This window comes from Gambusia affinis, linkage group LG03 (assembly GCF_019740435.1).
Source record: "Gambusia affinis linkage group LG03, SWU_Gaff_1.0, whole genome shotgun sequence".
Lineage (NCBI taxonomy): Eukaryota > Metazoa > Chordata > Actinopteri > Cyprinodontiformes > Poeciliidae > Gambusia > Gambusia affinis.
The window spans coordinates 27,046,420-27,058,728 of record NC_057870.1 but is presented as its reverse complement, the minus strand read 5'-3'; the positions used below and the strand labels follow the sequence as shown (position 1 = coordinate 27,058,728).

At 38.3% G+C, this 12,309-nt stretch overlaps 1 long non-coding RNA gene across 2 annotated transcripts in view; it reads right to left on the bottom strand.

Annotated features, from left to right (window-relative positions):
- The window catches only part of LOC122828089, a 60,395-nt gene that overhangs the window by 25,906 nt on the left and 22,180 nt on the right, over positions 1 to 12,309 (bottom strand). For both annotated transcript variants that reach the window (XR_006370160.1, XR_006370161.1), the window contains exon 2: positions 5,727 to 5,893. This is a non-coding gene — a long non-coding RNA (uncharacterized LOC122828089). The remainder of the gene's footprint in view (positions 1 to 5,726; positions 5,894 to 12,309) is intronic.

Genomic DNA, 12,309 nt, shown 5'->3' with positions numbered 1-12,309 from the left:
AACTCAGACACTTATTAACTTAAAAGGTTTATTAAGGGAAAGGTAGTAAAACCATGAAAGGACCTTTACCAGAAGACAGCAGAGGGACCTTCTCATTGGCTTTCAGCTCTTTAAGACTTATAGGTTGAAATTAAAGATTTACTACATTAAGACTATAAATAGTGTAGCTACAACTGTGTAAAAATGGCATATGGCAGCAAAAACAAAACACATGTATCAGTAGATAATTATCCGGAAACTTCCAGCTTTTAAAGTTTTGGAAATGCAACTTAAACTGCACAGAAACATGGGCATGGAAACCAAAAATGGAAAAGCCTTCTGTGGAAAATATCTAGGAGGAAAAGCAGCAGCCAGGTGCTGCTCTGAAGCAAACACAAATGTGCCAACACCATTCCAGGGTGGGCAGCCACAGTAGAACAATTTGGAGGCAGTTTCCCATCAGAACGCGCAGTAGACACACGTGGGATACCACAAGGTTCAGTCCTAGGATCCGTCTTATTTAATATCTACAGGCTCCTACTAGCTTAGGTTCGCCAGACTGAAGTTATTGTCTTTGTACACAGAAAGGAACAATCAAGAGTCAGCACAAAACTTCAGTTGTTACAGCTAGAAACTAGAGATCAGGTCAAAACTCTGGGTGTAGTGATGGACTCGGACCTGAACCTTCACTGAGTCACATAAAGACAGTTACAAAGTCGGCCTCCTATCACCTGCAGAACACTGCTAGGCTGAGAGCTTCCAGCAAAATCTAGAGAAATTCATCTATGAGTTTATCTTCAGTCATATTGATTATTGCAACAGTGTCTTCACAGATCTGCCTAAAAAGTCAGATAGCTGCAGCTGATCCAGAATGCTGCTGCTGGTGTTCTGACTAAAACCAGCAAGATAAAGCACATCACCCCAGTTCTAAAGTCGTTCCACTGATAGAATAGACATTAAGATGGTTTTGTTAGTTTATAAGTCACTGAACGGTTTAGCACCACAATACATTAAAGATCTGCTGCTGTTGTATCAACCTTCCAGACCTCTCAGGTCTTCTGGTTCTGGTTCTGCTCTGCATCTCCAGAACCAGAACCAAACGAGGAGAAGCAGCATTCAGCATCTATGCACCACTAATCTGGAACAAACTTCCAGGAAACTGTTCCTTTAAATAAAGGCAACAAACATACTTGTTTAGAGTCATCGTTGTTTAGTAGTAGTAGTTTCATAATGGAACGTTTATAAGATGCAAAGCACTTGTTGCTGAAATGTGCTATACAAATAAACTTGACTTGAATCAGAAACTCTCCAGAAACAACATTTGAACAAATCCAAAGACGTCTGGAACGACAGCTTTTCCAAGGTGAAAAACTCTTTGGACATATGGGTTCAAATGTTTTCATTTAGTTGGAGAAAACCAAAATCATACAAAAGTCACACCAACTATTAAGCACGGTGGTGGATGGCTGATTATTTGGGATTGTGTGACATCCACAGGACTTTGCCACCTTTCAGTCGCAGTTTACCATGAACTTTTCCATTGGTCCAAACAGCCTTTTCATTTCACTCTAATCTCTGTTAAATAGGAGGAGACTCTGTTGTGTGTTTTCGTAGATTTAAGATTGATTTAACTGTTTTCAGATCTTGTTAAAGAACTTATTTTAACTGTGTTGATATGAAAAACCCTAGAATAAAAGTAAGGTTATTTCCGCCAGTCTTTCTCATGAATGTAGATGTGAAGAACTGAGGTTTAAGTATGTTTTTGCTGCATATTCATCTTCATGGGCACCAGGGCCCAGAGGACGTTTTGATTATAGAAAAAGACCAAAATTACCAAAATGAAGAGGCCATTCAGGACAGAAACAGGAGCTAATCAAAGTTCAAGAGGCCTCCGGTCAACAGCCTCTTGACCGTTACGAGGAAGCGCCTCCGGATCCCGGTCACCCCGGGCGACTGCACCGATTCCTCTTCGCTCTCCTGACTAAAACACATCTGGGCAGAGCCGTCCAACAAATCAGATTTATTTATTTGCTTGATTGAGATGATGGGTTTAATTACTCTGCCGTGAGGAAACATTGCTGGTGTATGAATGAGATGATTAAGATCCCAGGGTTTCCACGCTCTGGGAGTTACATCGTGTTTAGGAGACGGCAGCAGAAACTTCATCTTCAGAAAATATTATTTACATAACCCCTCAGTAGTCACACACTTCTCCACTCAGAGGGTCTATGAAGAAGCAGCCTGTAACGAAAACCTTCAGGACTGATTATAGATGTGAATGAAAACATATGAGGACTTACAAGGTGAAAAGTGAAAGGAGATTTGACTAGGTACATTTTCAAAACTTCTTACATTTCAGCTCTTCCTCTTCATCCTTTTAATAAGATACCAGAGAAAGCAGCTTTTATTCCCCCGTATAAACCACAGAGTAACACAGTGCTGCCCCTCCCCCACATGTTGCTGTGCACTGCTGTTCAGCTCTTGCTTGCAAGAAGAAAGGTTTTCTGGAGACAGTAATTTGAGGAAACAGAATATACCGAAATAATCCGACATTTGGCTAAATGTTCGCAGTTACTTTTTGTGTTAATCCCCCTGAAAACCTCTGCGCCCCTCAGGAGGAGCAAACGCATAGAAAAGCTCTGACATTTAACAACTTTAATTATAACCAGGATGTATGAAAAGAATGACGACACATTTTTTAAAGCAAGTTTGCTTAAATTCTTTTAGTCCAAGTTCACTGATACTCCATCCGATTCTTTCAGAAAGTTCAGATGATGGTTCATTAAAAGGACTTTAAAAGTTTAAAAGAACCTCCAACTGCACTCCAATAGGAAATTTTTATAATTTTGTGAAAAGGATTGCATATTTTAAAGTGAGGATGTACCAATATAAAAATGTGGGCCAACAGACTAAAAAGCCAATATTTACCAATTTAATTAATTTATTTATATTCAACACTGGAAAAAAAAAAATAATAAAAAAAAAAAAAAATCAACCAATACTGATGATGTTGTAGATACATCGGGCATCCCTAGTTTGAAGTGTCATATCTTTTTGTTTTCACTTGGGCTTTAACATGTAATCAAATCAAGATTTAACACATAATAAAGACTCATTTGCCTAAATGAGAACAATGTGTGTTTATTCTAAAATCACTTGAAGCATTGTGAAAAACAGCCGCCATGAGCAAGGAGGACGTGACACGTTTTGCAGAAGAAAAAAACCAAATCGCTCCAGGTCCCCAACTTCATCCGTGACATGATGGCTGTCATTATCACAACTCTGCTTAATTCATTATTTTAAACCCTTTTTACAACACGCTCAACGGGAAGCACTTTCCAATCTTGTTTCAATTAAAGCTGACATGTTGAGACAGGACGCTGAAGTGCAGCGGCAGCACAAACAGGAGGAAAGAAAAAAAACCCTGGCACATCTTCAGTGAAATGGCTTGCAGGGAAACATTATCCCTAATAAAAGTCTTTAATAAATACTCCAGGTCCTTGGAGACTTCCTCAAAACCTGAGAGGGAACACTGCCTATACCCAGGAGCAAAGAAGGCCATTACAGCTTGTACTGGAAGATTTAATAGGTGTCATAATTTATCATGTAAACCCAAAAGTGTTTCTTAATTAAGTGTGTGCGTTAATGAATTTTTTAATTTGATCCCTGTAAGTACTTTGCCATGCTAATTGCAATATTCCACACATTAGTTATCGGCTATTGCCCTTGGCTATTTGCTGTCGTGAGGAGGAGACCCGGTTCTCCCTCAGCTCGAGTTCATTAACCGGGTCTCAGGCTCAAAAACAAGAGAACGGTGAATGAGTATGCATGTATCAAGGTCTCAAATCCTAAACAAAGCTGCCTTCTTGCTTCAAGACGACGTGGTAATGATGCGAGTTAGGAAATCCTCCTGCTTCCAGCTCTCCTTCAGCTCCGAAAGATGCTCTGATCACAGAGGAAACCATTTAAAATGACAAATGCCAGCCAGCCTCCTGCTTGACGTCTCCTTTTGTATCCAAACTCTTGCCGTCACTGGTGGCAGACTCATATTGTACAAGGGGATTAATCTGCTTGAGAAACATAATAATGATGTTGCCAACTGCTGCCTGTGCTAATATTTTATTAATCAAGTGCATCTAAGGAGTGCTGCTGTGTCCTTAAGATGACTTTTAATTCCTCAGCAGTGAGTGAGCAGAGCAGCTGCACAACAAGTGAACTCAGAAAGATGTTTGCTGCTGCAGAGAACACAGATGGGCTCAAACTGATGCTAACCAGCCGCAGTTAAGGAAACAACTGTTAGGTTTAACAAAGTTCAGTAGAAACCCCAGTCAACCACCAGATTTTAGCAGTTGTAGGATTATTCTCGACTTTGGTAAAAGATCAGGAGTCCTTTCTGTCTCCAGCGCTAGGCTCATGTGTTTTTTAGAAATGACAAAAGAGAAATCCTACAGCCATTAAAATCTGACGCTACTTCATTTTGTTTATATTTTCCAAAGGAAGTTGCGCTCAGTGTCTTTTCAGAGGCATTACTGTAATTTTCTTCAGTGGCTCTTGGTGCAGCGCCACCACAGGCGAGGAGGGGAACACGTTTTTCAAAGGGTTTGGTTAATTTAACACAGAGCCATGTAAAAGTGAACCGCAGTAGTTCAAAATGTAATAAATGTTGAAAATGTTGTTCTCAATAGAAGCGATTTTACTAAACTATCAAGTATATGCATGATTTTATTGGATGCGTCGTCTTCAGTATTTTGTGTTTCTCCTTCAGGATTCTGCTCTACACTTGCATGAAACACACACAGAAGAAACAAATGCTTGGCTCAGCGTTCTTCAAATTAAACTAATAAATGTGTGAACTGCACAGTGAATCCGGCCTTCTGAGTGATTGTTTTACACTATATTAATCTGAACCAAGCTGTTCTCCTTCCTTCACCTCTTTGGCTGCACAGTCACGCTCAAGATGGATTTGCAATGGCCTTTAATTTAGCCAAAGCCAAAAGGAACAGAATGCCATTAACACAAACGCTATCCTGAAAGCCTTCAAGCCTACAGGAAAAATCTGTTGACATTATCCCAGAGATTGTGCTCACTGGGTATGATATTAAATTGAGCTCCAGGGCATGACATGCATCCACCCCCACCACTCCAATAAAACATAATGCCATTCAGGGTCTGTAATCTCCCAGCAGCAGGTTGTAGTTTTAACTACATTTAGTGGTTTTTAAATATGCATTTGTGGTATTAAAATAAATTTCCTGCAGAGAGAAAAGCAGAAGGTGCACTACACTCTGGGGCTGCGTCAGATAAGTTGCCTGTTTTCATCTCAGGAAAAAAAAAAAAGGGTGACACTGAACTATTAGAGAATAATGCACTTTTTAAAAAAAAAAAAAAAACAAATGTGCTGATTTCTGCAGATTTTAAGGCAAATTATAACAAGATAAAAGGAAGAAACATCTGTCACATCTGGGTTGATAAGTATCAAAATCTGCTGCTTCTCTTTCATATGAAAGTTATAAAACTTTATTTTTACACACAAATGACTTTAATGTTGTTTGGGATTTTTTTTAACTAAATCTGTGTGAACCATTGAAAGACAATAGCAGTCCAGATGGATTTGTTGCAGCATCTTACAGAGTTTAGACACTTTTTCAATTCAACATCCCTGACTTAGAACACTCAGATTTAAAGATATTAAGCATAAATACAAACTTTTAAAGCATGAATAGCTATATATTCAGTGAAATACTGACCTTTAAACGTTTCAAACCTGCATTAATGCGGCTCACTTTGAACTGCCCAGCCCTCCATCCGTCCGTCCTGCACCTGGCTGGCCTTCCTCCACGTTGGGGTGTTTCCCGACGCGGCGGGCCGTCCCTCCCGTGTCAGCCTGGCGTGGCTGATCAAGCTGTTCCAACAACTGGAAGACATCAGAAGTTAAACACTCATTATTTTAATTTGATGCTAATCATGTGTTAATGAGCATAATCCTCGCAATGATTCAGGTAATTTGCTTAATGGCTGCCCAGAGTCCAGATCACAGCAATCAGTCACGTTTGATAAGACGTCTGTTGTGGGACTGTGGGGAGGAGTGGATGGAGGAGAAGACAGGGGACAGGTGAAGGCATGAAGGTTCAACCAGCGTAGTGAACAACATTTTAATCTGGGATGCCATCAGTGATCCCCAGCTACTCAACTATCCTCCTCATTCTTGCTGCAAGGCAACAACACCGCCAGCTCCTCTGAGCAGCCCTTCACTAACTTACCTGAATTACAAATTTACATCTGAGTGATTGTCTGCAAAATGGGAAAGACTACAGAACATATTATCCTAGTAAGGCAGATTTCTCTAGATGTTATCAAGTCAGGAAATGGCTACTAGCCCAATATGTCTATGTCTACATTTTGAACAATAATTAAGAAGTTTCAAACAACTGAAACCGTGACAAGCAAGGCAGAAGGGAATCCGATTGTTTTCGTTGTGATCGTTCATACTACACTACTAATTAGATGCGACCGCAATCGGACAACCATGAATGTTTTACAACTGCAAAGCGACCCACACACGCAGAAGAAGATTGAAAAAGTCACACAGCAGCGCACTGCTTACAGAAGTGATAGCTGGAAACAGTTATTGCTGTTTTAAAGTTGTTGAGCAACAGGAGCCCACAGTATCGTCACAAGATCATAAGAAGATGGAGGAAGCTTAGAAAAAGCAAAGTTAAGTGTCTCACAGGATTTCTGTTTTCTCCTGCAACAAAACACCAATAAAAACCTGAATATACCTAAAAATACAAAACAGGTATTCATGCATCATAAGAGAAACTTATCGTCCCACCATAGAAGGTGTTGAATAGTTTTATTTTAATAAAGCCTTCAGTCTCATTGGCTTACAGATGGTGGGAGGCCGATCCGTTCAGTCTAAGCAGAGGAATAAATGAGTGACTAAGATCAAGCAGGGGAAGCTGCACGCCTCTGAAAAATGGCTCCAGCATAATGACCCATGAGTGCTAACAAATATAAATTGTTTTCTCTTGCATTTTTACTGTCGGCAAAACAAATGCTCATTAGCTTTTTATGAGGGATTGTGTGAATAATAAATAGCTCATAATTACCCCCATCAAAAATGCAAATGTGTGAATTAAAAGCAGTAGTAAAACAATAGAGCTACTCCTCCTCGCAAACATAATTATACTTCCAGAGTCATTTATAGTTTAGTTTAATCTTTATAGCCAAATGCTTCATTTTACTGTATTTATTAGGTCTTAGTCCCACCAGTTTCTATAGTTTCCTTTTTTCCTGCTGTTCATCTGACATTAGAAACAGATTTATGTATTAATCTCTAAAGAATCAGCTGCTTCAGGTTCCATTTTTACACCTTTCAACAGTATTTATGAGATTTAACAACAGATATCAGCATATTGTTCACCTGAAAAAACAAACAGCATTAGACAATATTACCAAGGAAGAAAGAATTAAAACAAAGAAAACAGGTAAATCTACATGATCTTTCACCTAAATTAGAGGATTTACACTAATCTAATCTGCTGTAAAGCTCATCAGATGCCTATACTGGGGGCCGATCCATTGTTCAAACTGGCAGCTCAAGTATGATGACGGACGTATGAGTTTACCTCTGCAGTGGCTGAGCACACAGTTTTAGGAGTTACTGGGATTCACCATAATAAAACTAATCAAAGCAGTGCATTAAAATGATAAATGGAGGAACATCTTTTTATTGAGGTGTGATACAGAAACTGCAAAGAAAGCAGCTCATTTGCACATACAAAACAAATGAGCAGCTTTCAGAAGTAATGTCAGTATGATGCATAGTAGATTATCCCGGCTAAAAGTTGAAATCAGGTTTATTTTTAAAATATTAGACATGATGCATCATGAGTTCAAAACAACCAATGGTTATATTAGTATTAATGTACATGATTATCAAAGTAAACATGCAATCAAAGGTAGAAATACTTCCAGACGTTCCTACAATATTTTTGAAGAGGTCTACTTTACACAGAGCTAGGAAAAACCTTACAGAAAAACATATTGGAGATACATTGGGAAAATGATTTTTGAACAGGTTTAAGAAAAATATTTACAAGATAAACAACTTTACTGAATGAGTCTAAATCCTGTATGGTGTTTTACTGATTGTGGATGTTTTTCCATTTGTGTTGCTTGAATTTTTTAAATGAATGCCCTTTTATAGAATGCTTTTTATTACATTATAATTAATTTGTTTTAATTCATGGCCTCAATTTTTTATTTGTTTATTTTAGCAATTACTTTTATTTTGAATTTATTATGTGAAATATGTGTTTTAAGTTGTTTATGCTGAATGTATGGGACCCTGGAAGAGCAGATGCAAAGAAGTGAAACTAATGGGAATCCAAATAAAAGAAAACAAAATCGGGCACCAAACAGTAAGAAAAGTTCAGCTGCTGCAGGAAAATTGAGACTAAAGCAGAAAAAAAAAATCTTGGCTGCACATGTCGCTTAGTCTCTTATGATCTGTTTGATGCATTCACACCTCGCAGACCTGTCTTTAGTTAAGGTTAAACGATTTATATGGAGACACAGATGCAGGTCGCTCTAAACTTGGTCAGTGTCTTCACTTTTGCATCAAACTGTGTAATAAATAATCGATTGGTAAATCAGATTTTAAAGCATGCAGCAATAATATAATTAGAGAAAATAGTCCAAGGAGAACATCAGAAATTTTAATCTATTTCAGATTTTAGTGCAGGGATTGATGCCTGACCCCCTTCAGTAGATTACACTAAAAACAACAGAAAGCTCTGTCCTACGTTTTAACTCAGCATGTGGATTACACAGAAAGGTAGATCATCACAATGACTTTAATTTCTGTTATTGTCTGACAGACAGCTGCATGTGGGTTTAGCAGCTCTGAACTGTAAGTAAGCGTGGATTAGATCAGCCGGATCCATTAGATGGATAATGATTACCATCTCATCCCAATACATTTTTCTTGTCACACACCCCCCGGACTATAGGCTGCATATGGATGCAGGATTTGTTGGTCTTCAGAAATCCACAGAAATATAATGTGGAGCTTGTTCCACTGCATCAAATTCCTGCAGAAGCAAAGCAAATTTCTGAACCAAGTGATGTTTGAACTAATAATCTGGAAGAAATTGAAAGTGAAAGGTATCAAGCTGCAGTATAGCTTAAAAGAAAGCACCAGGAAAACGTAAACTATGCACTAAGTCACTTTACTTAAAAACAAATGTGAGGTGGGTTTATGCAAAAACACAAAACATTTTTTTAAATGCAGCTGTTGCAGTTTTATTTGAAATTCTCATTCATAGGCATTCAGGTTAGGATGTTTCTTGCAGAAAAAAATATCATCCACCCTCAAACTACTCTTTGGTAATAACCCCAAACTTTACCTCTCTGTTCAAAGTTCAACCTTTTTTAATCACACGTTTTCCTTCCATTCAACTTTCCATTCAGAGGCTTGGATACAGCACTTTGTCAGCAGCAATGATTTTTGTGGTTTGCCTTTCATGGGGATGATATCAGGCAGACAAAAATCTTCCTTGGGATTTCGTAAATGTTTTACGAAACTTTCTGAAAAGCAAAATTCATATTTCCAAAATGAACTAGTTTATTTTACTGAAATAAACTTTTCAATGATCTTGTAATTTATTGATATGAACTTGTAATTATGTTTCTTTACCAGAATACTTCAGTTTCTGCTTTTGCTGATCATTTTCTCCATAATTCAGAATAGAGTAAAAATATGTAGCGATAGATTATTCAATCTCCTTAGTAGCTATTGAGCTAAAGCTGCAGAAAAAAATAAGTTCAACACTTTGTAGCTGCAGATAATCTGAATTTTAACAAAGGCATCAGTTACCTAAAATTTGACACCAATACATGAAAAATTGTTGGTAAACTATAATTTTTAAAGGGCCAGTATTTTGTCCAGGGATATAGTATTTTATAGCACAATCCATGATAACTTCAGTTAAGTTGTTGAAGTTGGTTCTCTGTCTCTTTAAAAACTCCTGTTCTTTCTGAAACTCTGTCTTCAGGAAGTCATCACAGCTCCTCCACTGACCCTTTAACAACATTTATACCATTGTTTCACCAACAGGTAGTTCCTATAATGAGCTCAGCAGCTGGTCAATCCCACCAGCTGTTTGCTAATTGCTGCTGGCTAGTCTGAAGGAACTGAGTGGATGAGAGCTGCTCTGCAAGGCAGAAGCTCAGAAACCTGGAAACTGTAGCTCTGAGGAGGAGCTGCACTTCGAGGGCGGAGCCAAGTCCACCCACGTGTTTTACACAACTGAATGGTTGCCATGGAGATTGAAGGATTTCTCATGCATACATGAATCAAGGCAGCAGTCCAAGCAAGTTTTGTTGAGTGAACATAACATGATGCAAAAACAAAAAATGTTGATTTTACATGGCCTTGACCCTTTAAAGTTACCTAAAATCTGATCCTAAGACATGTAAATATAGCTGATAAACTATTTTTCAAAGATTTAACTCAACACCATCTCCTTTTAACGTCTTACTTATAGTAAACATTTCTATAAAATAGTTAACAGTTTTATCTTTTAGCTGTCTAGACTGCATATCTTTGAAATGAAATCAGAAAAGCTGCAGCAGAGCAATCCTCTCCTCAGAAACAATCCCCATGCTGTGATCCCTCACCCCCTCCCCCACACATTTCTGCAGGAGACGCTCTGTAGCTTCTGCCTTTCTGATCACTGGCCTGATTAATGGTGGTCTGAATTGGAAACTTAATTGGATGTGGTTACAATTATGAAGCCGTGCTCTCCTCGGAGCAGAATTCTCTCACCAGTGGGGGGAACAAGACATCAGCAGGGGAAACATGTTCCGTCACACCACCCCCGCATTATTCCAACAGTCAGGGATGTGAGGTGTGTCAGATCGGTGTCGCCCACAGTGGAGCAGTAAAAACAGAGAGACTGCTCTGATAGTGGGAGCCACTGACCTCCCTGATCATCTCATGCTCAGTTAAATCCAGAGACTGCATAAGTTTGGTTTTAACAGCTTCTGCTGAGGACCTTTGGTAGCTGCAGAGACTCAGAGAGCAGCAGAAACAAGTTTTCTTTACCTACAAGTATTTATTCTTCACATCTCACATCTGAGAGAAAACTAAACTAAAATCAAACCTGTGCAGAAATGCATCTTTACTGTCAAATATGGATTTACAAACGTGCTGGATATTTCTCCTTCCTGAAGCTGCAGCCCCTTACAGGCCATCAGAGGTTGAGGGAGCCCTCCTCTGGTCAGAGTCGGCATTACACCGTCACTACACTGGTTTAAACCAAACACTGGAAAAAAAATAAATCCTATATGACCCGAGAAATGACAAATAATAATTGTTCATGATGAGCTCCTATTCACAAATGTATAACTGGAAATTCCGATGCAACCAGATGAGTAATAATTTAATACTTCACACAAGAATTAGAGAAAATGGGGTCAAAAGGGTAAAGATATTTCTACTATATTTTCTTTTGTCATGAATTGTTCTAGGAGCTAAAATATGTTTAAATCTCAGGTCTTCATCTTCTGAGTCTTAACACTATTATTTTAAGATGTTCTAAAAAACCTATATATATATATATATATATAATACATAGTTTAGGTGCATTTATTTTATAAAATTTTTCAGGGTCATCACTAAGGAAATCCCAGGTAATTTTAAATGAAAATGGCTTTTCCAGCACTTTAAGAGTAAAACATATTGACTTTTTCCAGACAATCAGTAATTTGCCAATACTAATGTCTTATGAACATCATGATTAACCATCTAGTTTTTCTAGTAAACATCACAGAATGTTTGACATTAAAGTATATGAAGAAGGTTGACTGGAGTCCTTTGCACCTGATTTAAGCATAGAGTACCACCATTTTAACTCTCCCACACCTGTTGCTGTGCACTGCCAGTCAGCTAGCTACTAAGCTAAAACGCAAACTACTGCACACAGAGAAAAAGAAAAGAAAAGAGATTGCCGTTTGGAAATATTTGTCGTGATGAATATATGGTGTCATGTTGTGGAAACAAATCTTTCCTCTTATGGTACGAGAAGCAACCAAGAACAAGCTAGCTACCAGAGCAGACAATCTGACTAAGCAAAACAGAGAATAAACTGCACAATTAGCACTTCAGTAGTAATAAATTTAATGAGTGCTTATGAAAATTCAACCTTATAGATAAGATCATAACCACAATAGTCTCTGTTTTAGTTCAACAGCAGGAGGAATAACTGTTGCTTTTCTGTCTTAGCCAAGACTGAAGAATTAGATCACATTAAACTGCTTTGTTTA